The sequence below is a fragment of the Salmo salar genome, chromosome ssa14, assembly GCF_905237065.1.
Source record: "Salmo salar chromosome ssa14, Ssal_v3.1, whole genome shotgun sequence".
NCBI classification, from domain to species: domain Eukaryota; kingdom Metazoa; phylum Chordata; class Actinopteri; order Salmoniformes; family Salmonidae; genus Salmo; species Salmo salar.
This window is the reverse complement of record NC_059455.1, coordinates 32,126,084-32,151,783: the sequence shown is the minus strand read 5'-3', so window position 1 is coordinate 32,151,783 and position 25,700 is coordinate 32,126,084. Positions and strand designations below refer to the sequence as shown.

The 25,700-nt window shown below is 40.3% G+C and overlaps 1 protein-coding gene across 1 annotated transcript in view; it reads left to right on the top strand.

Annotated features, from left to right (window-relative positions):
* LOC106569329 (parathyroid hormone/parathyroid hormone-related peptide receptor) overlaps positions 1 to 25,700 on the top strand; it is a 75,308-nt gene that overhangs the window by 19,979 nt on the left and 29,629 nt on the right. The gene's annotated exons all lie outside the window — the stretch shown is intronic.

Sequence of the window (25,700 nt, the reverse complement as noted above, 5' to 3'; positions counted from 1 at the left end):
TGGACACAGCGGTCTAAGGCACTGCATCTCAGTGCAAGAGGCGTCACTACAGTCCCTGGTTTGAATCCAGGCTGTATCACATCCGGCCGTGATTGGGAGTTCCATAGGGCAACGCACAATTGGCCCAGCGTCGTCCGGGGTAGGCCGTCGTTGTAAATAAGAATTTGTTGTTAACTGACTTGCCTAGTTAAATAAAGGTTACACACACACACACACACACACACACACACACACACACACACACACACACACACACACACACACACACACACACACACACCACACTGACCAAAAATATATTGTGATGGCATTTTACACTACCGTTCAAAAGTTTGAGGTCACTTAGAAATGTCCTTGTTTTTGAAAGAAAAGCAAATTTTTTGTCCATTAAAATAATATAAAATTGATCAGAAATACAGTATAGACATTGCTAATGTTGTAAATGACTATTGTAGCTGGAAACGGCAGATTTTTTATGGAATATCTACATAGGCGTACAGAGGCCCATTATCAGCAACCATCACTCCTGTGTTCCAATGGGACGTCGTGTTACTTTCAAATAGGTACTTTTATTTTGAAGGCAAACCGCAAATTTCACTATTGTGCCTAATCCTTATTGTGGCTAGCTTCACAACACATAACCACGGTCAGGTCGAGCCTCACTAGCCAGATGAAGCTAGCTGACTGCTTATAACGTTAGCTTTGGGCAATAGGGTTAAGTAGCTGGCTAGCTTTTTATTTTCATGAACTGAAGTTCAATTTCAATAGGCGAGCAACAAGTGGCTACCTAGCCAATACTTACTCACAAGGATTCTTAAATCATTGCTAAGAATAGTGAAAATGACTGCAGTTTCTACTGGTTATTGTTTTCAGGCTGGTTGTATTGGTGCTAGCTAGGTACCAAGCTAAAGCTAGCTAGCTACCCCAGAAGTTGCCATCGAACAAATAATGCTTTATTACCAGCGCGGTATTGTAAACACATTGTTCATGGCCGGTGTTTGCTTGTTTGCAGACTTTTTTGTACAGCTTTGACAGTGCTACTGATAGTAGTGGTGGCACTTGGCTTGTACGTGCAAATTCAGAACACACAACATTCTATAATAGAACTGTGTTATTTGACGTGTCAAATTAAAAGCTTATTTAAGCTTATTATTGTCAAATACTGTTATTTGACATGTATCTTTTTTGACACGCAACGACCCAAAGGCATTCCATAGTATGTCGTGAAGCTAATAGCAGTGACGCTATTACTGTGTTACTCCGGTAGGGAAACATCTGAAAAATTGCGCACTTGGTAACGTTAGTGTGTACTGGGGCTCGACCAGTCGCGAAAGCCAACATCACCCACGACAGAAAACGGTTGATTTTCAAGGGCAATGAATTCCATTATCTTGGCGTTAATGGATTTCGCCTTTGATTTGTCTCGCTGAAATGTTCTTACTCTTTCAAATGACTGCTCGACTTGTTGACTGCTCGAACCACACAGCAGACATTGTAGGCTAGGTTAGGAATGCTGTGTTGCACGTGTAGCGCAACATTTTCCGTGGTGTCATTACATCATGTACCTACGTTATATAGGTATGCACGTCAGCTTTGACATCGGCATTAAACTAGACATCGGGCAGATACCGATGTTGGCATTTTTAGCTAATATCGGCCGATTCCGATAAGTTCACTGATATATCGTGCATCCCTAATCCAAATGCTTGAAATAATGCCTTGTAATGCTTGTTAAAGGGGTAATACACCCCAAACCACTAATTCATATTATTAACAGTGTAAACACTGTTAATATGTATGCTCTCACTACTGCAAGTTGTTCTGGATAAGAGCCTCTGTTAAATGACAAAAACGTAAATGCAATGTTCTCTAATTCGGCTAGCTAGAAAACATAGCTACATACAATAATCCCAAAGTCAATATTAGCATGTGAAGGAACTAGCTAGCTGTAATATCGCTAAACAAACTGCGCTATCAATTTAAGAGTCTTGCAGTTTTTCTCTGCCACTGGGCTATAAACGGTGTCTCTGCCGAGAGCAGCATTATGTTGCTTTCCCACAGAGACAGTTTTGAGGACATATGAACTCCATTTGAATCGGATTGTATGATGATTAGCTTAGCAACCGCGTGATGCAAGCATGACAACATGAATGCGATTGGTCGACAGTCAGTTGGGTGGGGCATTTCTCCATTCATTGCCCAATGGGATTCCTCCTATTTCCTCCTGTAATAGCTCTGTTTCCTACAGACACGGCAAATTGCGACATGGTACTTGAAGGAGGAACAGACGTTAATAATTTGGGACACTGCTTAAATTGAGCACATCTAAGGGAAGTCTATGCTTTGTAATGACAATTTAAACTGATGGATGTGTTCTAAACAAGTATGGCCATCCATATTGGCTGATTTGACAATCTGGAATGCAGGTCATTGTTTTTAAAGCGTTATTAAATGTGATAGTGTGTAATCCCCTCTCTCCAGTTTCATGAATTATGTAGTTAATACACAATTTCCTGATTTTCACAGGCAGACCACTTAGAAGTTAAATCATGGGGATTTTTTTTCACCCACAGATAGAACATAGGCTTTCACCAAATTGACAGGAGTTTCATGATTTTTATTTCTGTGGGTGGATTATCCCTTTAATGTTTGTAACTTAATCTTCATGCCTTGTATGTGAATCCATTCATTTTTACAAAGTAATTAAATAGACTTGTATTTACAATTCCACTCTCAGACATTTCTTGATTGCCTATTACTGTAACTCAACTATAGTGTTTCTGCATATTGCTGATTATATTTATGGAGTCAGATAAACATTTGAATAGGCTAATTGCTTAGTCTTAGTACGAGTCACATGTGAAGTAGATATACTGTATATACACATATCAAATATAATTACTGTACACTACACCATGATATAAAAATTATAGTTTTAACCATGTTTTGAGGCTGTATTGTTTTTGTTTATATTTTATTTGTTTACAAATGTTGTAGTAAAACAAGCTTATATTTGGGGTTCTGATAGGGTACGACAGTTGAACTCAGCTCATCAAGTTATATTATTCAAGAATCAATGGGCACATATTATTATTTATTAGTCCAAAAATTTATGTAGTAACTGCTGATTGCCCCTTTAAGGGTAAATGTTAATTATTAGTCAACATGAAGTTTATAAATAATTAATAAACATTTATAGCTGAAATTGTGTGATCATCATTGGGTGCTTGCCTAAAAGTGATTGTATGTATTGAGAGTTAGTTGTTGACAGAGTAGAAACATACAGTGTTTATGAAGATCTTACTATAAGATTGAAGGCCCATTCTTGGGTTGGAGAGGAGGACATTTCTTATAGGTGTGAGAAAGTCACCCACAGTCGTCATTGCCTGGTCTTTTCGAAAGCGTGTTTGTGTGAATCCTGGGAATAACTTTAGATTCCTCACATTTCTTATACTGTACGTGTGAGAAAGTCACCCACAGTCGTCATTGCCTGGTCTCTTGGGAAAAGCGAGTTTATGTGATTCCTGAGATGAACTTTAGATTCCTCACACACAAGTACAATTTTATGGGGTAAAACACTCCTTAGACATGATTATACATGATTATACAAAACATCTTAAAGGGAAATTCGGGGCTCAAAAACTATCTCTTGGTGTTTGTTTCATTACTCCACTGTTGATTCAGTTCCGAATTGATTTCAGTCAGCTATCAAGTTTTCAAGATATATAATTAGCAAAATACAGAAAGTGTCTCAGCATGATGCGTTTTGCAGAAGAGTTGTATTTTCCTTTACTATTTTCAATTCTTTATTTAGAAATGAATCCTCAGCTCTCACACAACTGTTGTTTTTTATGTTGACTGACACATAGCAGGGCTTTGAGAAGGCCCGTGACTCAGTCTCATAACAGACCTGTTAATAGTCAAGTCTTCAGTTTCCTTGGCATGGTAAGGTTATACCATGGCTGTGTTTGACTCAGGAAAGAGCTTGTTTTCTTGACTTCTCTTGACCTTCTCTTTTTTCTCAACTTTTCCATTTAAAGAATGCAGGAGTGTGAGTAACTCAATGCCACTTTTACACCCCACTGAAAAAGTTACACCACTAACACAGATATTTTAATGATGTCTCTCTCTTTGCTGTAGAACTTTTGGATGGTCTCACTAATGCATTTCCTAGCAAAGATAAACCTGTTATATGGGGTTTTGAAGGGACAATTTCTATAGTATATTTATTGACATTTCTTGACAGGATTACTCATGGCACCATACCATATTTTGGGTAACTGACTAAATTCATATATTGTATTACAGTATACAGTACCTTTTGGAGAGATGTTGTTGCTGAAACCAGTACAGCAAGAATAGTGCTGATGGTGTTTACCTACCAGAAAGTAAAGTCACAAAACTACTCACTCAATGTGCTCCCATATTGTCTTGTATTTCCACCACCACTGACTGCACTGCACATAATTATGTTAAATCATCCCTGTTCTAATATTCAACATTCCCATAATCATAGCACACTGCATAGGGGCATTTTAAGAAGTTAATACCCAAATCACAGTTTGAACATCATGAATTTAAAGCCCAGGAAGGGCCACCATCTTTAATAATACCTGTATGAAGCCCAGGAGTATGTGAACAGGTATATAGTGAATATGACTGGACTGGTCTTTTGTACAGACAACCTATTGGAGGTATAGAAATAAATAGGTAAAGAAATGAAAAGAGTGGTTTTGTCACATGGGCAGTTGCCATGTTTCAAAAGAATATCAAGAGACAAAATGTATATGTGGGGCTGGCTATCTCTGAAGCTGTAAAGGTGTGTGTCAATGGTTTAACTAACTTGTAGGAATTATCACTCTTTTAGTGTGAACATTTGAGTCATTTAGCAGACATTCTTATCCGGAGTGACTTACAGGAGCAATTAGGGTTAAGCGCCTTGCACAAGGGCACATCAACCAAATTTTCACCTAGTCGGCTTTGGTATTCGAACCAGTAGGGCCCGTAACCGAATCCGACGTGCTTAACCGCTAGGCAACCTTAGATAAGATATCCTGTCTTCATGATCCAGGATTAATTGATCTTAAAATTGTTCCCAAGATACCTATGAACAGTGTTATTTTGTTTTACAACATGAAACAAAAGAATATTACATTTTGAATTTGACCATGAAATAAACCATTTTTGATGAGTTGTAAATAATCACAAAGCTAATGTCTTGTCCTGTGGGGCTCTTCTTCCCTCTACCTAGCTACTGGATGAAAATGCTGCGATTGACTTCTAGAATTCCATGTGGTGTGCATTCCATAACTCCCAGGGTACCTCAATTGCGTGTTCTTAGCCATGTTGCTGCCTTCCACATTGACATAAAGTCCTGCAACGCCCTCCCCCACCGGCAGCGCAAGGGATAACATTTCAAACACATAGGAGAACCCATGACATATTATGACATAGCCTCCCACCCCAAGCCCTCGTCACAACATCAAATGGGCTTTCACAGAATCCATTTCTCAGATCAATGCAGCACCTGAGATCTGTGGTTATTAGGAATTCTCCTCAGTTCTGATCCAGTTGTTGTTGATGTGATTTGGAGGCAGTTCTAGTTTTGGGCAGGTCTAACCCGCTTTCCTTGGCTGGCACATGGCTTATATGCAGAGAGGAGGGAGCATTTCTTAAAAGGACCTTTATTAGTTTCATTGCGAACCTCTGGGGTTTATGGGTTAGTAAGTATGCAGTTCACAGCTCCCAGATTTTCCAGCAAAGAGTAAGAACAGCACATTACAGATCCAAGCCAATTCAAATTAAGATAACAGTGAGAGGCCTTGCCTGGATTGCTGCAGTAGCGCAATTGCATTTAGCACATGATCCAATGAGAAAAGAAAATATACAAGCTGTTGCTAAGCTCACAGTCTGATGATCCATGTTTTTGTCTAGGGAATATATTGTAATTTCTTGAGTAAAATGGTACTTACATAGCATTGTGTTCACAATATGAATGATGTGGATGGTGCATTGCATCAGTGTTAATTTTGGAAACTATTTTTGTTTTCATCTTAGTTTTAATTTTAAAATGCAATTTAGTCTTAGTCACATTTGAGTGATTTCATCCTCTGTTAGTTTTAGTTATTATCAGTCACAGCCATTTTAGTCACATACTATTAAATAATAAATATTCAGGCTACCTCTAACTACTATCCCATCATATACCTTAACTGGCAACATTGATGTTGTGGCAGATTGTAACCAATGACAGCCATAATTAACCATATAGGCTATAAAACCTTAATCCCCATCATAGCCGTCAAGGGGGGGGGGTAAATAACAGTGGTTTCCTTGAAAAGGGGAGAATTTGAGTTTTGCAAAAATGCCAGAAGTATGAAATATTCTGCATGCATGCTTAGGATTGGACAAAACAGATGAAAAGGAGCTTCATGTCAAATTAACTGTCTATTAGACTCACATGGAATTCTCGTCTCGTCACATTTTCGCAGTCTAAAAAAAAGTTTTTTGTAATAGTTTTTCCAGGGAATCTCATCTCATTATCGTCATAGTTTAAGTCAAGAAAAGTAGGTCGTTGACGAGTATTTTTTGTCATGACGAAATGAACACTGCATTGCACGAAAAAAGGACAAAACAGAAGTGCTCCTTCTCTTTGTGGAAGACACATTAACCCTGTGACAATGAACGAGTCCTTGAATCGAAGAGAGCAACCACTTGTGAAGCACATAGGTTTGAAAAGAGATGTGGAGATATTCAGTACATTCAGGAAAGTATTCAGACCCCTTGACTTTTCCACATTTTGTTACGTTACAGCCTTATTCTAATGTGGATTACATTTTAGATTTTTCCTCATAAATCTACACACAATATCCCATAATGACAAAGTGAAAACATAAATACCTTATTTACATAAGTATTCAGACCCTTTACTATGAGACTCAAAATTGAGCTCAGGTGCATCCTGTTTCCATTGATCATCCTTGAGATGTTTCTACAACTTGATTGAAAGCCACCTGTTGTAACTTCAATTGATAGGACATGATTTGGAAAGGCACACACCTGTCTATTTAAGGTCCCACAGTTGACAGTGCATGTCAGAGCAAAAAACAGGAAGGAATTGTCCGTAGAGCTCCGAGACAGGATTGTGTTGAGACACAGATCTGGGGAAGTGTACCAAAACATTTCTGCAGCATTCAAGGTCCCCAAGAACACAGTGGCCTCCATCATTCTTAAATTGAAGAAGTTTAGAACTACCAAGACTCTTCCCAGAACTGGCCGCCCGGCCAAACTGAGCAATCGGGGGAGAAGGGACTTGGACAGGGAGGTGACCAAGAACCCAATTTTCACTCTGACAGAGCTCAAGAGTTCCTCTGTGGTGATGGGAGAACCTTCCAGAAGGACAACCATCTCTGCAGCACTCCACCAATCAGGCCTTTATGGTAGAGTGGGCAGACGGAAGCCACTCCTCAGTAAAAGGCACATGACAGCCCGCTTGGAGTTTGCCAAAAGGCACCTAAAGGACTCTCAGACCATGAGAAACAAGATTCACTGGTCTGATGAAACCAAGATTGAACTCTTGGGCCTGAATGCCAAGTGTCACGTCTGGAGGAAACCTTGCACCATCCCTACGGTGATGCATGGTGGTGGCAACATCATGCTGTGGGGATGTTTTTCAGCGGCAGGGACTGGATCACTAGTCATTTTAAACAATGCCACTTTAAATAATGCCACTTTAATAATGTTTACTCTTACATTACTCATATCATATGTATATACTGTATTTTATACCATATATTTTACCTTGCCTATGCCGCTCGGCCATCTTTTATCCATATATTTATATGTACATATTCTCATTCACCCCTTTAGATTTGTGTGTATTAGGTAGTTGTTGGGGAATTGTTAGATTACTTGTTAGATATTACTGCACTGTCGGAACTAGAAGCACAAGCATTTCGCTACACTCGCATTAACATCTGCTAACCATGTGTATGTGACCTATAAAATGTGATTTGATTTGATTTGAATAACAGAGAAAAGTATAGAGAGATCCTTGATGAAAACCTGCTTCAGAGCGCTCACGACCTCAGACTGGGGCAAAGTTTCACCTTCCAACAGGACAATGACCCTAAGCACACAGCCAAGACAATGCAGAGCCTCTGAATGTCCTTGAGTGGCCCAGCCAGAGCACCACTTGAACCCGATCGAACATCTCAAGGAGAGAACTGAAAATAACTGTGCTCTAACTCTCCCCATCCAACCTGACAGAGCTTGAGAGGATCTGCAGGGAAGAATAGGAGAAACTCCCCAAATACAGGTGTGCCAAATTTGTAGCGTCATACCCAAGAATACTTGAGGCTGTAATCACTGCCAAAGGTGCTTCAACAAAATCTGAATAAAGGATCTGAATATTTATCTAAATGGGATATATCCATTTTCATTTTTAATAAATACATTTTTGCTTTGTCATTATGGGCTATTGTGGGTAGATTGTTGAGGAAAAAACAAACATTTAATCCATTTTAGAATATGACTTTAACCTAATAAAATATGGAAAAGGTCAAGGGGTCTGAATAATTTCCAAATGCACTGTAAATGTAATGGTTGGGCGCAACTCACTGAAAAACATAATTTCAGTGATGTTGTAGGAAAACACTGGGTCTCATTTATCCCGGACAGTGGGAGGCTTCATATGTTTCAATGACTGGCTGCAATGCTGTGTGATTGTCGCTTGAAAATAAAGTATTGCAATCAAGCCAAAACATGACAGGCATTACACTCAGTTTTCTGGCCTTCGAGAAGAAATTCTCCCATGAAGATTTATGGAAGTCTTCAAATTGTTTGAGCATTACTGTTTGATTGAAGCTGGTATGTCTGAAATTGTCTTTTTTTTTTACTTTTCTTTTTCTCTCATGCTTGAAAAGTAAATTCTACTTTATAGGGGTAGTGCAGTCAAAAACGTGATGTTCCAGTTTTTTTTCTTCTGATATTTCCACAATATGAGGTCAAAATAACACTCTGAAATGGTGAAAATTATGTTGATGCCCTTTTATTATACATTTTTTTAGTGGAATTTCAGCCTGCTCAGGTGGGATGGAGTTTTTGGCCCACAGCATGACGTCATAATCTGATCTGATTATTCGAACCATTGACCAATCATCTTTTATTTGCATATGTGTTCTCCTACTTTGAAGGGGTAAGCCTGTAGGCTCTAGAGTTGAGAAAATCCTATCTTTCAATTAGGGCTGTGTGTGTAAATATTCATTTTGACAGTCCTTTGCAAAGGTGATACATTTTGGTATTTTAATAGAAATCTAGCTCTTTTTGCCCCTAGCGGTTCAACTCTACCATTGACATTGTGATGTAGCTGTACCCCTCTCAGTGGAGGGGTTCGGTATGAAATACACTACCTTCTAGATGTGCTGGGTGGTGCTGGGTGGTACCACCTCAAGGCTTACTATAAAAGCAGGTGACAGCGCACCTTATTTGGCAATGGTCTTAGTGAGTGGAGGGCGGCAATATATTTTGCATGATGCTTCCTTGACTAGACTACTGACGTTACACAAAATTTAAAAGGAAGTAAGGCACATTTCCACATATGACCAAATTCAACGTTTTTGCTTACCGTTTCACACACATATATGTGCTTTTACAAATAAAATAACAGGTAGGCTATGAGGATTATACATTTATACTCATAGCTACATCCATTATAACAAGAACTAGATGAGAATGGTGGTCATGTCAAGTTGTTATATTTTTTTTCCAAGCTGCTATTGGTTGTGCAGTCTGCTAAGAAAGTTGACTCAAAGTTCAATTACTGTGAGTTCTAACCCCACATGGGGCAGATATCTATTTTTTTCTTCAAATCCTGCTGAGCTTTCTACCTTTCTACTCAAGCACTCTTTCTTAATTTGAGCCTTCACATAAATAAACCATCTTTGATTTGACTCCTCAGTTTTAGTGGGTAGAGAAGAGCTCCTGTGTAAGCACTCCAGGCTGCGTTTGACCTTCCCATCAAGGTTCAATTGCAAAAGACCCTTTAACAAGCTAATCAAAGGGGCGGGATGTTTGGGGAACAAGAGACACCTCGGATAATTAAGCAGACGCTGATTATACTCCAATTTGGGAAGCTGTCGCTTATTAGCGAGGCAAGCAGTCATAATTAGGGGCCTTACACAAATGCCTGGCCCTTCTCGGCTCCTCTGCTCTGCAGGAGTTTGTGCCCTTGGATGACAGTGAAAAATGTGTATTTAAGTAGACTTTTCTCTGCTCAATTCCCCATTTTTCATCCAACAGTTGGGGTGTTAAACAGTTCCAAGGGATTGTTCCATACGCTTGGCCCATTCAGAGAAAGAGATGGTGATGGTAAAGATGCCGACAAAACATCTTGATTGGTAAAGCGGTGTCATGTAAGGATTGTGGAGGTTTAAAATGGTTCAAATAATTCATTTTCTCTATTATGGGTATGTTGGCATTGCACCGTTGCATTTTATGGGTTATCGCTTATCAAATATTCCAAACAGACATTTGCTAATGTGCTTAGCATAAATTCCATTATGGGGGGAAATAACTGAGATTACCAGCAACATTTTGTATGTGCAAAAATCTGACTATTCTATTACAATTTTGGGTGCCATTTTAGTACTAGCTCAGTTATGGTGGCACTGCCAATATATTTACATTTTTCCATTCCTGAATTATACTCTTGAACATGTGGAATCCATGTAATTCTGAAAAGCATGAACAAAGATAACATCTCACACGTTCTGAGGAATTTTCAGAAACATATGAACTTAAAAAGCATACTTGAATTAAATCAACCTTAATGTACTGTAAGGGGTGTGTTCTTTCATCTGAAATCTTCTCTGGAGCATGACCTAATGCTCTCTGGTGGAAAATAGCTTAATATTTCATAATGTCCATTAGTGTTCTTCCTCTGGTTAAAACTACCTGACCACACATGGTATCTGAACAATCTATACTGAACAAAAATATAAACGCAACATGTAAAGTGTTTCCATACAAAATGCTTATTTCTCTCAAAATTTGTGCACAAATTTGTTTACATCCCTGTTAGTGAGCATTTCTCCTTTGCCAAGATAATCCATGCACCTGAGAGGTGTGGCATATCAAGAAGCTGATTAAACAGCATGATCATTACACAGTTTTGTCACACAACACAATGCCACAGATGTCTCAAGTTGACTGCAGGAATGTCCAGAGCTTTTGCCAGGGAATTGAATGTTCATTTCTAAACTATAAGCCACCTCCAATGTCGTTTTAGAGAATTTGGCAGTAATTCGAACCGGCCTCACAACTGCAGACCACATCTAACCACGCCAGCCGAGGACCTCCACATCCAGTTTATTCACCTGAGAGATCGTCTGAGACTAGCTGATAAAACTGAGGAGTATTTCTGTATGTAATAAAGCCCTTTTCTGGGGAAAAACTCATTCTGATTGGCAGGGCCTGGCTCCCCAGTGGGTGGGCGTGGCTCCCAAGTAGCTGGGCCTATGCCCTCCCAGGCCCACCCATGGCTGCGCCCCTGCCCAGTCATGTGAAATCCATAGATCAGGGCCTAATGAATTTATTTAATTTGATTTCCTTATATGAACTGTAACTCAGTAAAATCATTGAAATTGTTGCATGTGCATTTATATTTTTGTTCAGTATATTATAAACACTACACTGAGTGCCCCAAAGAAGAGACAGAGAAAACCTTTTAGTTACACTTTAACAGTGTGTTACGAACCGGCTCGTAGCTCCTAACAAAGAGGAAGACAACGTGGAGATAGAGAAATAACAAACATATTTCTTAAATAAAGTAAACTACATCCATGTAACAATGGTGTGTAGTCAGTAGTGTGAGTGAGTGGATACGTGCATAGATGGTGATAATGAGGGGTGTTGAAAGGTGCCAAAACAAATGAACATCAAACAACAGTGTGTCTGCGTGGAGAGGGTCTCCTCGATGTATGGGGGAAAGGTGTATTTATCCCCGGGACACACCCGAGCCCAGGTGTATCCCATTTCGCTGACGACCCTCCCAGCACCGCCCCCCCGACATCCTATTTAAGGAAAACAAGAGCAGAGAGAAAGGATTCGGCAGACAGAGTGGGATGGTCGGCACACATGTAAACTTATTACAGTTACGTTACAAGCTAAAATATTGTAATAAGATTACAGATACTTTTGAAAAACTAGATGAGTCGTTTTTTTGTAATTATGTTTTTGGAAAAGTACATTATGATACCTTTCTATTTTTTTCAATGACATTCAATTCAGCATTGAAATAAAGTTGAAGTTTGTTCCACCTGAGCGAGTCTGACCTCAAGTGAGAGACCACTATGATGACACACCAAAATGCATTTGATGGATCCTTTTTGACTTCTAATGCCTTTTTTCTAATGCCTTTTAAGGGTTAAGTAATCTGAAAGTAATCACATTACATTACTGAGTTTGGGTAATCCAAAAGTTATGTTGCTGATTACAGTTTTGGACCGGTAACTAGTAACTGTAACGGATTACATTTAGAAAGTAACATACCCAACCCTGCACTTTAACACTTAACACTTTACTTTACACTGACAGGTCAGGTATTACGCATTATTACTAGTTATACGCATTTATGACTCTGTATAATGTCTCCTTATGGGACTAATTATACTGTGTGTTATGTCTCTATGTAGCAAATTCATTATAATTGTTGGCTTTTACACTTTAAAGTGTTACTAAGTTTTTCAAAACAGGCATCCTAGAAATGTGTAAAATCCCTGTTAAATATGAAAAGTGTGAGAAAGCAGTATGATACCGCTCAGCTGCAATGGGGCGGCAGGTAGCCTAGTGGTTAGAGTGTTGGACTGGTAACCGAAAGGTTGCAAGATTGAATCCCTGAGCTGACAAGGTAAAAATCTGTTGTTCTGCCCCTGAACAAGGCAGTTAACCCACTGTTCCTAGGCCATCATTGAAAATAAGAATTAGTTCTTAGCTGACTTGCCTAGTTAAATAAAAAAAAGTTAAACGGCCGTTGGAGGCCTTTTCATACAGTTAATGTGGAAATGCCTGTTTTTTAACAATGTGGACAACCCTTCAGTGTCACATGAAATGCGGAAGTGCGTCAAACTACTTTATGTCCATTTAAAAGTGTGAACTGTTGCAATTTTGTCCAGGTCGCAGTTGTAAATGAGAACTTGTTCTCAACTGGCCTACCTGGTTAAATAAAGGTGAAATAAAAAAAAGAAATAAAAATAACATTTCAGTCCAAGCCGCAACCTGTCAAAGTGGGTTGTAGACAGACCAACTAAAGCTGCGCTTACACAGGCAGCCGAATTCTTCGAATTTTCTTTCCACTAATTGGTCTTTTGACCAATCACATCACATATTTTCACATCGGATCTTTTTCAGAGCGGATGTGATTGGTCAAAAGACCAATTTGTGAAAAAAAAGATCAGAATTGGGATGTGTGAACGCAGCCTTATAGAGACTAACCTGGAACGCTAATGGACTGGTAATGTGTTTTTGTCCTAAGTACACACACAAGATACCACAAGACTTATTGAATTAGACTGAGCCAGCAGCAGAATGTTGATTGGTTATATTGTGGTCTTGGATTGTCAGTAGTGGGAAAATCTGATGAAATGAAAAGGGAATTGAAAGACATTGATCTCAAACGATGACAATGCTGTCGATGTGAATGGTGAAAACTAGTCATGATGAAACTTGAACCATTTGGGGATATTCTAAATTGAATTGTCGTTAACCTTTGAGTTCCCCTGTCCTGGCACTGGGCGTTCATTCACTGTCATCATTCATTTATGGTATTTTCTGTAAGGTAAAAAAAACTACCTGTAGAAAGCTTTCAGATATTTCAGGCGTCCTCTTTTTTCTTCTTAATGGGTTCTTTTTTTATTTTTACGTATCTATCTTTAAAAAATTGATGGATCTACTAGAACTCACCTGCTGTTCATCCATGGTAAATGTTGTAGCATCTGGCTTTCTGAGTCACGTATTGTAGTTCTTTTTCACAATGAGGCCATGGCTATGTGCAAGCGATTCAATGAGTTTGGTCCACAATAGTGTCTCTTTCCCCTGTTATCTCTGTTTCAACCAGTCTCCCCTGCATATAAGTGTACTGAAACACACATTTGAACCATGGCATCATTCATGTTGGGAATAGGGCTCTGATCATGTACAGGTATATCACAGCAAATAAGATAAACATGGTAGTTAAAGAAAATATACAACGGATACGTCTGTAACACTTTACACTAAGTAGCAGTTATACTTGTGCAGTAATGCTATTATTACTTCAGTATCAACATTGAATTTCACCAATGGTGTAGTAATGGAGTTTTTCTGTCATTACAGTCATGTATCTTTCTCAAGGTGTAATGCTGTTTGTATTATGCTTTATCTTGGCCAGGTTGCAGTTGTAAATGAGAACTTGTTCTCAACTAGCCTACCTGGTTAAATAAAGGTGAAATAAATAAATACAAATAATTATGAATATTTATATGGAATCGATAACATACTGACCTGTATGAACAATGTCATTTGAAGGTTGACTTATGAAACTTAATGGGACACTGTGTCTCATTTCTATCAGAAATTACACACCGAAATGTATGATCTGAAAATACATTTAGAAGGTAATGGACTGAGGTGGTAATGTTGCGTTACAGTGTCGTAGTTTTAGAGTAAAAAGACCAGGATTTGTTGCAGTATCTTAAAATAGAAAGCTTTTAGGAATAAAAATAAACAAATAAATATATATTTAATCCATAATCTAGATAATCTGTCATGTGTATATCAAAAGGATCACTCCCCTTAACAACATACTTTGCAGATACTGCATTCCCCAGATATATGTACATATAACCTATTGTCATGCTGGCCACCCCCACCCACCCTCCGTCCATCCTTCCCTATGTGATTTATTGAAACATTTCTGAAACGTCCATTAGGATATTATGAAATGTCTGGTGTCTTTGATTGTTATATAACCATTAGTAGTTTTTAAGCTTTTGATGAAAATTAAAATGCGGTCATTCTGGCTGGCATTGCTTTAGTGACAGAGAGACAGAGAACTCATGCATGCTCTCTGTATTAAAGGCAAAGCGCTTATATAACTTAAAAAATATATATAAGTGCTCAATTTCCAATAAAAGGGAACCACACAGACAGAAAGACCTCTTCTGGCCCCATGGCCCCATGATATGTAGGGCTCTGCTGGTTTCCCAAAAGCACACATAATGTTTCCATCAGGGACACAAGTGCTGTTCTTCAGGCATATCTGGCCAGGCCAGGGTATAATTAGAAGCTGAATGCTGCTTTAAGTCAGAATGTGGTTTGCAGAGCATTTCCAAAGGACAACTAGTCTAGTGGTCTGTGGTTTTTTATCATCAAATGCAAATTGCACATTTAAGGAGGAGTAGCACTGACTCATAGAGTTTATAATATCCAGGAACTTGCGTCCTCTAAAACATTCATGTGGTGCAATATGTCAAAAGTAAAATATTCCTGTTCTTTTCCAGGTAGTGGACAGGCCATTAAAACAAGATTCAGTGGAGCTATAATTGACAAGATCCCCCTATTATTTATTTATTTTAAAAAGGCGTGGAAATAAGCCAACAGTAAGGAAGGACATGTTATACAGTGTAAACAAATTGATAGCCATAATACAGGTGCTTTACGGGTGCAACAGGGTAAATATGATCTGTATATTATTTATCTATGTGACGAAGTGTGATCTGAGCCGAGACGCACGCAAACTCAGATAAAGCATCCGAGTGAGAAAAACAGCACCCCTCTGTCTCAGTATGTGTAGCCCATGTATCTGATGCTGTCTGAACAAAAAGAGTATGGCATGTTTATTTGACCAGGTAGGCCAGTTGAGAACAAGTTCTAATTTACAACTGCAACCTGGCCAAGATAAAGCAAAGCAGTGCGACACAAACAACAACATAGAGTTACACATGGAATAAACAAACATACAGTCAATAACACAATAGAAAAGTCTATATACAGTGTGTGCAAATGAGGTAGGATAAGGGAGGTAAGGCAATAAATATGCCATAGTGGTGAAATAATTACAATTTAGCAATTAAACACTGGAGTGTTTGACGATGAATATGAAGCGAGGGCCAGCCAACAAGAGCATACAGGTCGCAGTGGTGGGTAGTATATGGGACTTTGGTGACAAAACAGATGGCACTGTGATAGACCGCATCCAATTTGCTGAGTCTATAGCAGCTTATAGATACGTGTAGGTGGTTTCTTCCCTGTCTTCTCTCTCTGGCGGTGGCACGAATGATGAAGAACTGTAGGCGTGTGTGCAGAGGCCCGTCGGTCAGATGCTTGACTACTCTACTTCGAGCGTGCCAAACCCGACGTTACTGGCCAAACGCTCTAACCACTAGGCTACCTGCCGCCGATGTGTTTGATACCATTCCACTTATTCCGCTCCAGCCATTACCACGAGCCTGTCTTCCCCAATTCAGATGCCACCAACCTCCTGTGTATCAGGGGTTGCTAAACCGGGTGTCCTCAAAACAGTTGGTTATGGACTTGGAGCTCATGTACGACACACTTGAACTCGCCCAACTGTCCGAGTGCTTAGCTTACAGAAACGTACCACCTCTATTGTGTATGCAGACAAACTGATCCCCCGCATGAACCTTATCATTGCACCAACGAGATCTAGGATCCAATTTCACAGTGTGTCTGCATGGCTGTTCATAAAAGTCCACGGACACCCTCTTACCAGTGGAACCCAGAATGATATGTGACCACTTGGTTATCACCACGAATAGAAGGGCGCTCAAATCTCTTTAAATAACCCTCATCAAGTTCTGTTGTCTACGCCTAATAGTCCTACTCATCACTTATTATTTTTATTATCACAAAAAGAAGATTATTACTTCTCACAATGGTGATTGTTTAGTAAAGCTAGATCAAAGCAAGATCACATAATGATCATTAGTATTTCACATAACAACCGAATATAATAGCATACACTTTACCATAGAAGGCCTATAAAATGTTACACCAAAAACACATCCTCTGTCATTTCTTATCTGAAGCTGAATAGTCGATAAAAGTCCTCATGTGGCCAAAACTCAACAGAGCTAGCCACTGTATGCTTTAATTTAAACAAAATATGCATACAAGAAAGGCTCATAGTTTGTTAACACAATCTGCTTTAACTGGCTCACGAAACAGAACTTCAAGAAGATCTTAATGCGCATTCCCATGAAACTGATTGAGATCAAATGATTGGCATGCAGACGCAGTTTGGACATTTCACTGTTAAAACGTGAAGAATTATCATTCACACTTGACAGTGATGATGGCTGAATTTTGAAATAAGGTATGCCTAACTTGGTGTATGAGTCTAATATTCTTAGGGCTATTCTACAATGATATTCAATAGGCTATCAGACAGTCTGTCGGTACAAACTTTGACGGATAAATTATGTCGATGTTTCTAAAAGTGAGCCATCTGATCCTCCTCTCCACCCTCTCCGAGTTGGGCATCTCCGGCGCGGCCCACGCTTGGATTGCGTCCTACCTGACAGGTCGCTCCTACCAGGTGGCGTGGCGAGAATCTGTCTCCGCACCATGCGCTCTCACCACTGGTGTCCCCCAGGGCTCTGTTCTAGGCCCTCTCCTATTCTCGCTATACACCAAGTCACTTGGCTCTGTCATATCCTCACATGGTCTCTCCTATCATTGCTATGCAGACGACACACAATTAATCTTCTCCTTTCCCCCTTCTGATAACCAGGCGGCGAATCGCATCTCTGCATGTCTGTCAGACATATCAGTGTGGATGACGGATCACCAGCTCAAGCTGAACCTCGGCAAGACGGAGCTGCTCTTCCTCCCGGGGAAGGACTGCCCGTTCCATGATCTCGCCATCACGGTTGACAACTCCCTTGTGTCCTCCTCCCAGAGTGCTAAGAACCTTGGCGTGATCCTGGACAACACCCTGTCGTTCTCCACTAACATCAAGGCGGTGACCCGATCCTGTAGGTTCATGCTCTACAACATTCGCAGAGTACGACCCTGCCTCACACAGGAAGCGGCGCAGGTCCTAATCCAGGCACTTGTCATCTCCCGTCTGGATTACTGCAACTCGCTGTTGGCTGGGCTCCCTGCCTGTGCCATTAAACCCCTACAACTCATCCAGAACGCCGCACCCCGTCTGGTGTTCAACCTTCCCAAGTTCTCTCACGTCACCCCGCTCCTCCGCTCTCTCCACTGGCTTCCAGTTGAAGCTCGCATCCGCTACAAGACCATGGTGATTGCCTACGGAGCTGTGAAGGGAACGGCACCTCCATACGTTCAGGCTCTGATCAGGCCCTACACCCAAACAAGGGCACTGCGTTCATCCACCTCTGGCCTGCTGGCCCCCCTACCTCTGAGGAAGCACAGTTCCCGCTCAGCCCAGTCAAAACTGTTCGCTGCTCTGGCACCCCAATGGTGGAACAAGCTCCCTCACGACGCCAGGACAGCGGAGTCAATCACCACCTTCCGGAGACACCTGAAACCCCACCTCTTTAAGGAATACCTAGGATAGGATAATGTAATCCTTCTACCCCCCCCCTTAAAAGATTTAGATGCACTATTGTAAAGTGGTTGTTCCACTGGATATCATAAGGTGAATGCACCAATTTGTAAGTCGCTCTGGATAAGAGCGTCTGCTAAATGACTTAAATGTAAATGTAAATGTAAAAGAAATGTTGCACTACCTCACCAAAAAAAGATAAGACTACACCAATGGAATTGAAAGAAAGTTGGCGGGTGCACAGATACTGGGATTATTTTGGACGAACATACGAAGGTAACCTACTTTTGGAAGTGATTTGTTTGACAATCAGATGAAAACATCATGACTGCTTGTGTTCATGCCACATTAAAAGGTAATACATTTGTAAAGTTAAATTACATGTCTTTATTATAAAACACTTTAAAAAAAATAATTGCACACGCAAGCGAGCGCACACATTGGAGGTCCCATGAAAAACGTGCCCCCCCCATGGAAGTCAAATGCCTGTCCAATGCCTGTCCAACACACCTAGTGGCATATTGGTCTGCAGTAGGCTATTGTATCTCTCACTTTCATCTTTCTTAATCTTAACCATCCCAGGTTAGGTTTAGTTCCTCTTTGTTCTGTATGGTCCCCAATCCCCATTATAGTATGCATGTATTTTTTTATTTGTGCAATAATATGATTTCAGTAACAACTTACTTATCTGCTGTTGCATTTTATATAACATAATGTTAATTTAATCTGCTTGGAACACATACAGACATTGCCGTTCTGTTTTTGGATGGGAGTCGATTTATTCCACTTTCAGCATTTGAGTCACAAATACACAGAGTAGACCATTTCAGGAAATGCTTTGGTTTACCACACGTTTCTAAAGAAATGTCCTGCCATTGTATAAGGCGGTCTATAATCAAGACTGTGGGTAATGCAGCTGAACCCACTGTCTCCACTCAGAGCTCAACTCGTTCTTCTTGTCTTGTCACTCTCGTTTTCACCCACTTCCTATCACATGTATTTCATTTGCAACAAAAGCAAAATCTTTACTTTCTGAAACATTTTTGTGGAAACCAAATCTATTCTCTCCTGTTACTCAAACAGCATTGACTGACAACCTTGAGTGAGCTGTAAAAGGGTGCAGTATGGCCACAGTTTAAAGCTTTATTCATTCTATACATTTAATAAAGCAAGACTAGCCATAATTGGCTGTTTCAATGGTGTTGTCCCTTCAGCCTATATGCAGCAAACTCAATATTGGTCCACACATTCCTTGAAAGAAGAGATTTTCTTTCATTAATTAACCTGGAGTCTGAAGACAAACAGAAACGAGTGGTTTATTCAAGTAATGTTTTTATTTAGAGGACTAATGATGAAAACGCATGTTTACTGTATGTGGTGTGTATTTAAAAAATTTAATAAAATGGGCATGCTGTCAAAGGTATTTTACAAAAAGAATACTGTATTTTTGAATGGAATGCTGGTAAATAAGAATGTGAAAAGCTTCTCAATGTGAGAGTTATGCTTGCTTTGGTGGTTTGGAGCCCGGCCAGTGGAGAAGGAATAAAGTTTTCAAAAATAATCAAGAGGCACAGGCTTATTAACCATGATCCTCCTCTAGGGGATGGCTCTAATCCGAAATTATACATCATGATATCTCGGCATAAAGAGGGGTTACACTGTATCTTCCTTATCAAGACGTGTGCAAGCTGCACTGTCCGCTAGTGAAATATTGAGGGCCTCTTATTCTCTTTTAACTTTTTCTGACTTAACACACTTAAAGGTCCAATGCAGCTGTTTTTATCTCAATATCAAATAATTTCTAGTAGTGATGCACCGATATGATATTTTGGCCGATATCGATTTCCGATATTTTCCTTGCCAAAAACCCCCCCGATACCGATAACTGACATTTTAAATTTTAACGGCCTTTTAAGCATTCTAGTACAGTTAAATAGTTAACACACACACACATGGACGCACCGGTCTAAGGCACTGCATCTCAGTGCAAGAGGCGTCACTACAGTCTCTGGTTCGAATCCAGGCTGTATCACATCCAGCCGTGATTGGGAGTCCCATAGGGCGGCGCACAATTGGCCCAGCGTCGTCCGGGTTTGGCCGGGGTAGGCCGTCATTGTAAATAATAATTAGTTATTTTAACTGACTTGCCTAGTTAACAAGTAAAGGTTACACGCACACAAACACACACACTGACCAAAAAGTTATTTTGTTTTCATTTACGTATGTCCCTATTACCAGTAAAACATCATCAAAACCTATTTCTTTCACTTGCTGTGCTGTTTTGTTGTTCATTTGTTCAGTCGTTTCATTCTCAACCAGGATTTCATCATACATGTCAAGCAGTGAAGTTTCAGCTCTGTCTGTCCGTGGCTTCTTTTCCTCTGTGCACACTGTCACTGTGTCTGTTTCCATCTTGTCCAGCTGTCCAGCTTGCCCAGTATGTAACATTTCACGTAAACCCTGTTTCTTGTCTGCATCGAAGTAGCAGTTCTTGTACATAGCATCGAGCATGGTGGCGACACAGTAAAGAGGCTCAGATAGAGTGCCACCGAGTTGCTTGTTCACAGCCTGTCTGCAGTTTTGTTGAGCAGGCGTTTCAGTGCTATGACACAGGGTATCACGTCTGCTGCAGGTGCAGTTGATGAGCTTATTTCTCGAGTCAGTTGTTCGAATGGAGCTAGCTAGTGTGTTCAAGTTTCAAACATGTTCTCAAATGCCATTGAAATGGCAGCAATGGTATGACAACCAGCACATTCATGAGCATGCAATACGACTTTTCTCAGTACGAAATACTCGACGACCCACTGTGCTGTCAGACTCAGAATGCTCATGGGGCTGACATCACTGGTCCAAATGTCAGTCGTGAAGCTCATAGCAGTGACGCAATGTTTATTTATTTTCATTTTTTAAATATATATATATATTCTTTAAGTGACGCTATTACTGTGTAACTCCGGTAGGGCAACATCTGAACAATAGCGCACTTGGTAATGTTAGTGTGTACTGGGGCTCGACCAGTCGGTGAAAGCCAACATCACCCACGACAGAGAACGGTTGATTGTCAAGGGCAATGAATTCCATTATCTTGGCGTTAATGGATTTTGCATTTGAGTTGTCTAGCTGAAATTTTCTTACTCTTTGAAATGACTGCTCAACTTGTTGACTCCTCGATCCACACAGCAGACATTGTAGGCTAGGTTAGGAATGCTGTGTTGGACGTGTTACGCAACATTTTACGTGGCGTTATATAGGTATGCACGTCAGCTTTGACATTGGTTTTGCACAACGGCATTAAACTAGACATCGGGCCGTTGCCGATGTTGGGATTTTTAGCTAATATCATCCGATTCCGTTAAGTTCACCGATAAATCGTGCATCCCTAATTTCTGGGTATCAATTCAGTAGCTTACTTGTATTTTTTTTAAGTGTCCATTAAAAAAGCCACATTTTCTTCCAGGCAGCCCTAAAAATACATTGCAAGAAATTTCAAGTAAAAAATTGCGCTCTCTATACCTTGACTAAGATCTTCTTTCTCCTTCAACATCCTTGTGCATAGTTTGTTCAAACCTCAGATGGTTACTTAATGTCAAAGTAAATTAATTTGCTGAATATGCCGTCTTTAGATTTGGATGAAGACACCTGTCTAAGATGATGAAGACACCTATCTATTCAAGGGCTGACGTCATCAAGCCCAGTTTTCATGTTTTTCTGCCCTGTCACTGCCATTACCCCTGCATAAAGTAACAGAAGTCAGCAGCAATTTAGATGTGAATATTATCTTTGCTTCTCTGGAATAGACCTGTGGAATATTCTATATAGCCAGTACAGTAAACAGGTTGTATCAATCCTTGTTCGCTGTGTGGTGAAAGGTTGTTCCATCTGTAGTTGTTTACCATCCTAGGCCATACATTTCTCTTTTCCTCTGTAACCCCATTCAGCTCTCAAAATGGACATCCTTATTTCAACTCTTAAACTTGTGAAAATATTGATGGATCAAGCATTATGGTGTCAAGCGTTGCAGTGCAGCCCTGTGTGTGGCTGTGGGCCTGGTATTTTCCATTTTAATATTATATCCCCTCCCTGAAAGGCCTGGCTATCTTATTTCCCAAATGATTAAAAGTGGATTTATTGAAATTAGGCACAATATGGTGTTTACCTATACAGACAACAAAAGTAGACATAGACTGTCATAAAAAAAATATAAAAATAAGAGTCAAGTTGATTTACGAGGTACCTCTGAGGGTAGGCCTGCATAAAATATACAGTATATTAGTCCATGTAATTTACTGTTAAACCAAACGTCTCTTTCGGGTCAACGTGGTGGCACATTGGATCATACCAGTGTCTCCTTTAATGGTGTTTGAATCCATATCTGTGTAAAACATACAGTAGTGGAAAAAAGTATTTGATCCCCTGCTGATTTTGTACGTTTTCCCACTGATAAAGAAAGGATCAGTCTATAATTTTAATGGTAGGTTTATTTGAACAGTGAGAGACAGAATAACAACAAAAATATCCAGAAAAACGCATGTCAAAAATGTTATAAATTGATTTGCATTTTAATGAGGGAAATAAGTATTTGACCCCCTCTCAATCAGAAAGATTTCTGGCTCCCAGGTGTCTTTTATACAGGTAACGAGCTGAGATTAGGAGCACACTCTTAAAGGGAGTGCTCCTAACCGCAGCTTGTTACCTGTAAAAAAGACACATGTCCACAGAAGCAATCAATCAATCAGATTCCAAACTCTCCACCATGGCCAAGACCAAAGAGCTCTCCAAGGATGTCAGGGACAAGATTGTAGACCTACACAAGGCTGGAATGGGCTACAAGACCATCGCCAAGCAGCTTGGTGAGAAGGTGACAACATTTGGTGCGATTATTCGCAAATGGAAGAAACACAAAAGAACTGTCAATATCCCTCGGCCTGGGGCTCCATGCAAGATCTCCCCTCGTGGGGTTGCAATGATCATGAGAACGGTGAGGAATCAGCCCAGAACTACACGGGAGGATCTTGTCAATGATCTCAAGGCAGCTGGGACCATAGTCACCAAGAAAACAATTGGTAGCACACTACGCCGTGAAGGACTGAAATCCTGCAGCGCCTGCAAGGTCCCCCTGCTCAAGAAAGCACATATACATGCCCGTCTGAAGTTTGCCAATGAACATCTGAATGATTCAGAGGACAACTGGGTGAAAGTGTTGTGGTCAGATGAGACCAAAATGGAGCTCTTTGGCATCAACTCAACTCGCCGTGTTTGGAGGAGGAGGAATCCTGCCTATGACCCCAAGAACACCATCTCCACCGTCAAACATGGAGGTGGAAACATGCTTTGGGGGTGTTTTTCTGCTAAGGGGACAGGACAACTTCACCGCATCATTTGACGGGGCCAAGTACTGTCAAATCTTGGGTGAGAACCTCCTTCCCTCAGCCAGGGCATTGAAAATGGGTCGTGGATGGGTATTCCAGCATGACAATGACCCAAAACACACGGCCAAGGCAACAAAGGAGTGGCTCAAGAAGAAGCACATTAAGGTCCTGGAGTGGCCTAGCCAGTCTGATGGTACCTGCATCTGATGGTCAGTCTCAGCGGAGGGAGGGAGGGAGGGAGGGAGGGAGAGCATAAGAGGGTCCGCCTCTCACGGTCCCTGTTCTCTCCTTTCCTCCAGTGAGACTGACCAGAGAGAGGGGAGACTGTCTTCCACCTGATGATGAAACTTGAGTTTTTCATTTTTCCCTTCAGTCAAATGAAATGTTTGAAAATGGGAACAGCTTGCCTACCCGGCGTGCAGGGCTTCTGAATCAAATGCACCTACCACCAACAGCACAAGGCAAATAAAAAAAACTAAACAAGGCTTTATCCTTGGCTTTTCTACAGAAATGTTTGGTGATCCAATCGGAATGCCTTGAAGATCGATCGCGAGCGACCGGTTGGTGACCACTGGTCTAGGGTCAACCTTTTTATAACCTTTGACATTATCACATCACTTTGGCTCAGTTAGACTGTTCTTCTGGCACGTACAGTAAAACTTTTTATGAATGAAATACTTTACAATGATTAGAAATTTAGTTTTGTGAGTTAGGTGCCACTCGTTTAAGTTTACAAGAGTTTGCATGAACAGTTTGAAAATGGGCCTGCTGGTAAGTAAGCATATAAATGTTTTTGTCTTGAATGCCAAAGACGACACAAAGTCAAGAGAAAGATCCAGCCAAAGGTACCTATTAGGAGGGGGAAAGTTTCCTAGAATAGAAAACCACACCTGGATATTATGGCTCTCTCTCCAACGCTGTGTTTGAAAGCTGAGCAAATGTTGTGAGGTGTAAGAGGAAACCATTTGGTATAAATGTATTTTCCCCTTTTCTGTGTCATATCTGATTAGTGCTTCATGGTACACAAGCCACAGAGTGGCTAAAATCACAGGAATACCAGCTGGGTCTATAAACAAAGTGCGAAACTGATACTGTTTAGACAAGAAACAGAAACCGCAAGGTCTTTTATAACCTTTTGCCTTCATGGGCAGTTAAGACAGAAATAAAAATATGTAATCGACTTTACGTTTACACAACTCATCGTGACTTACAGTTGGCCAAATGCCTTTATTTTGGTTAATCTCAAATGTATTATAGAAGAAAACACTATCTTATGTTTGAGGAAATTGTTAGACTGAGACAATGAGTGACAGGGTTTTGATAATTGGGTTGCATTGCATGCATGCACACATTACACACACTACCACCTACTGCTGTTCTCTAGGCTAGTTGTTTATATACAGTGTGTGTGTGTGTGTGTGTGTGTGTGTGTGTGTGTGTGTGTGTGTGTGTGTGTGTGTGTGTGTGTGTGTGTGTGTGTGTGTGTGTGTTTGGGGGGGAGAAGCTGTGTTTGTTGAGAAATTCATAAAAGTGGATAATATTGTCCATTTGATGTATTTCACAAAGCTGTCAACCTCACATAAAATGCTTATTGATATGGGAAATGAAATGTGGTTTCACAACAATGCATTGCTGCTCCGCTATCTGATGTTTGTTACAATTCAAGTTTCACGTTGTTTCAGATGCTTCACTTTTCCATTGTGTTGATGGAAGAATGATTGCTCCTCGCTCCACTAACTCAGTGTCATTGTCCTTTCTAT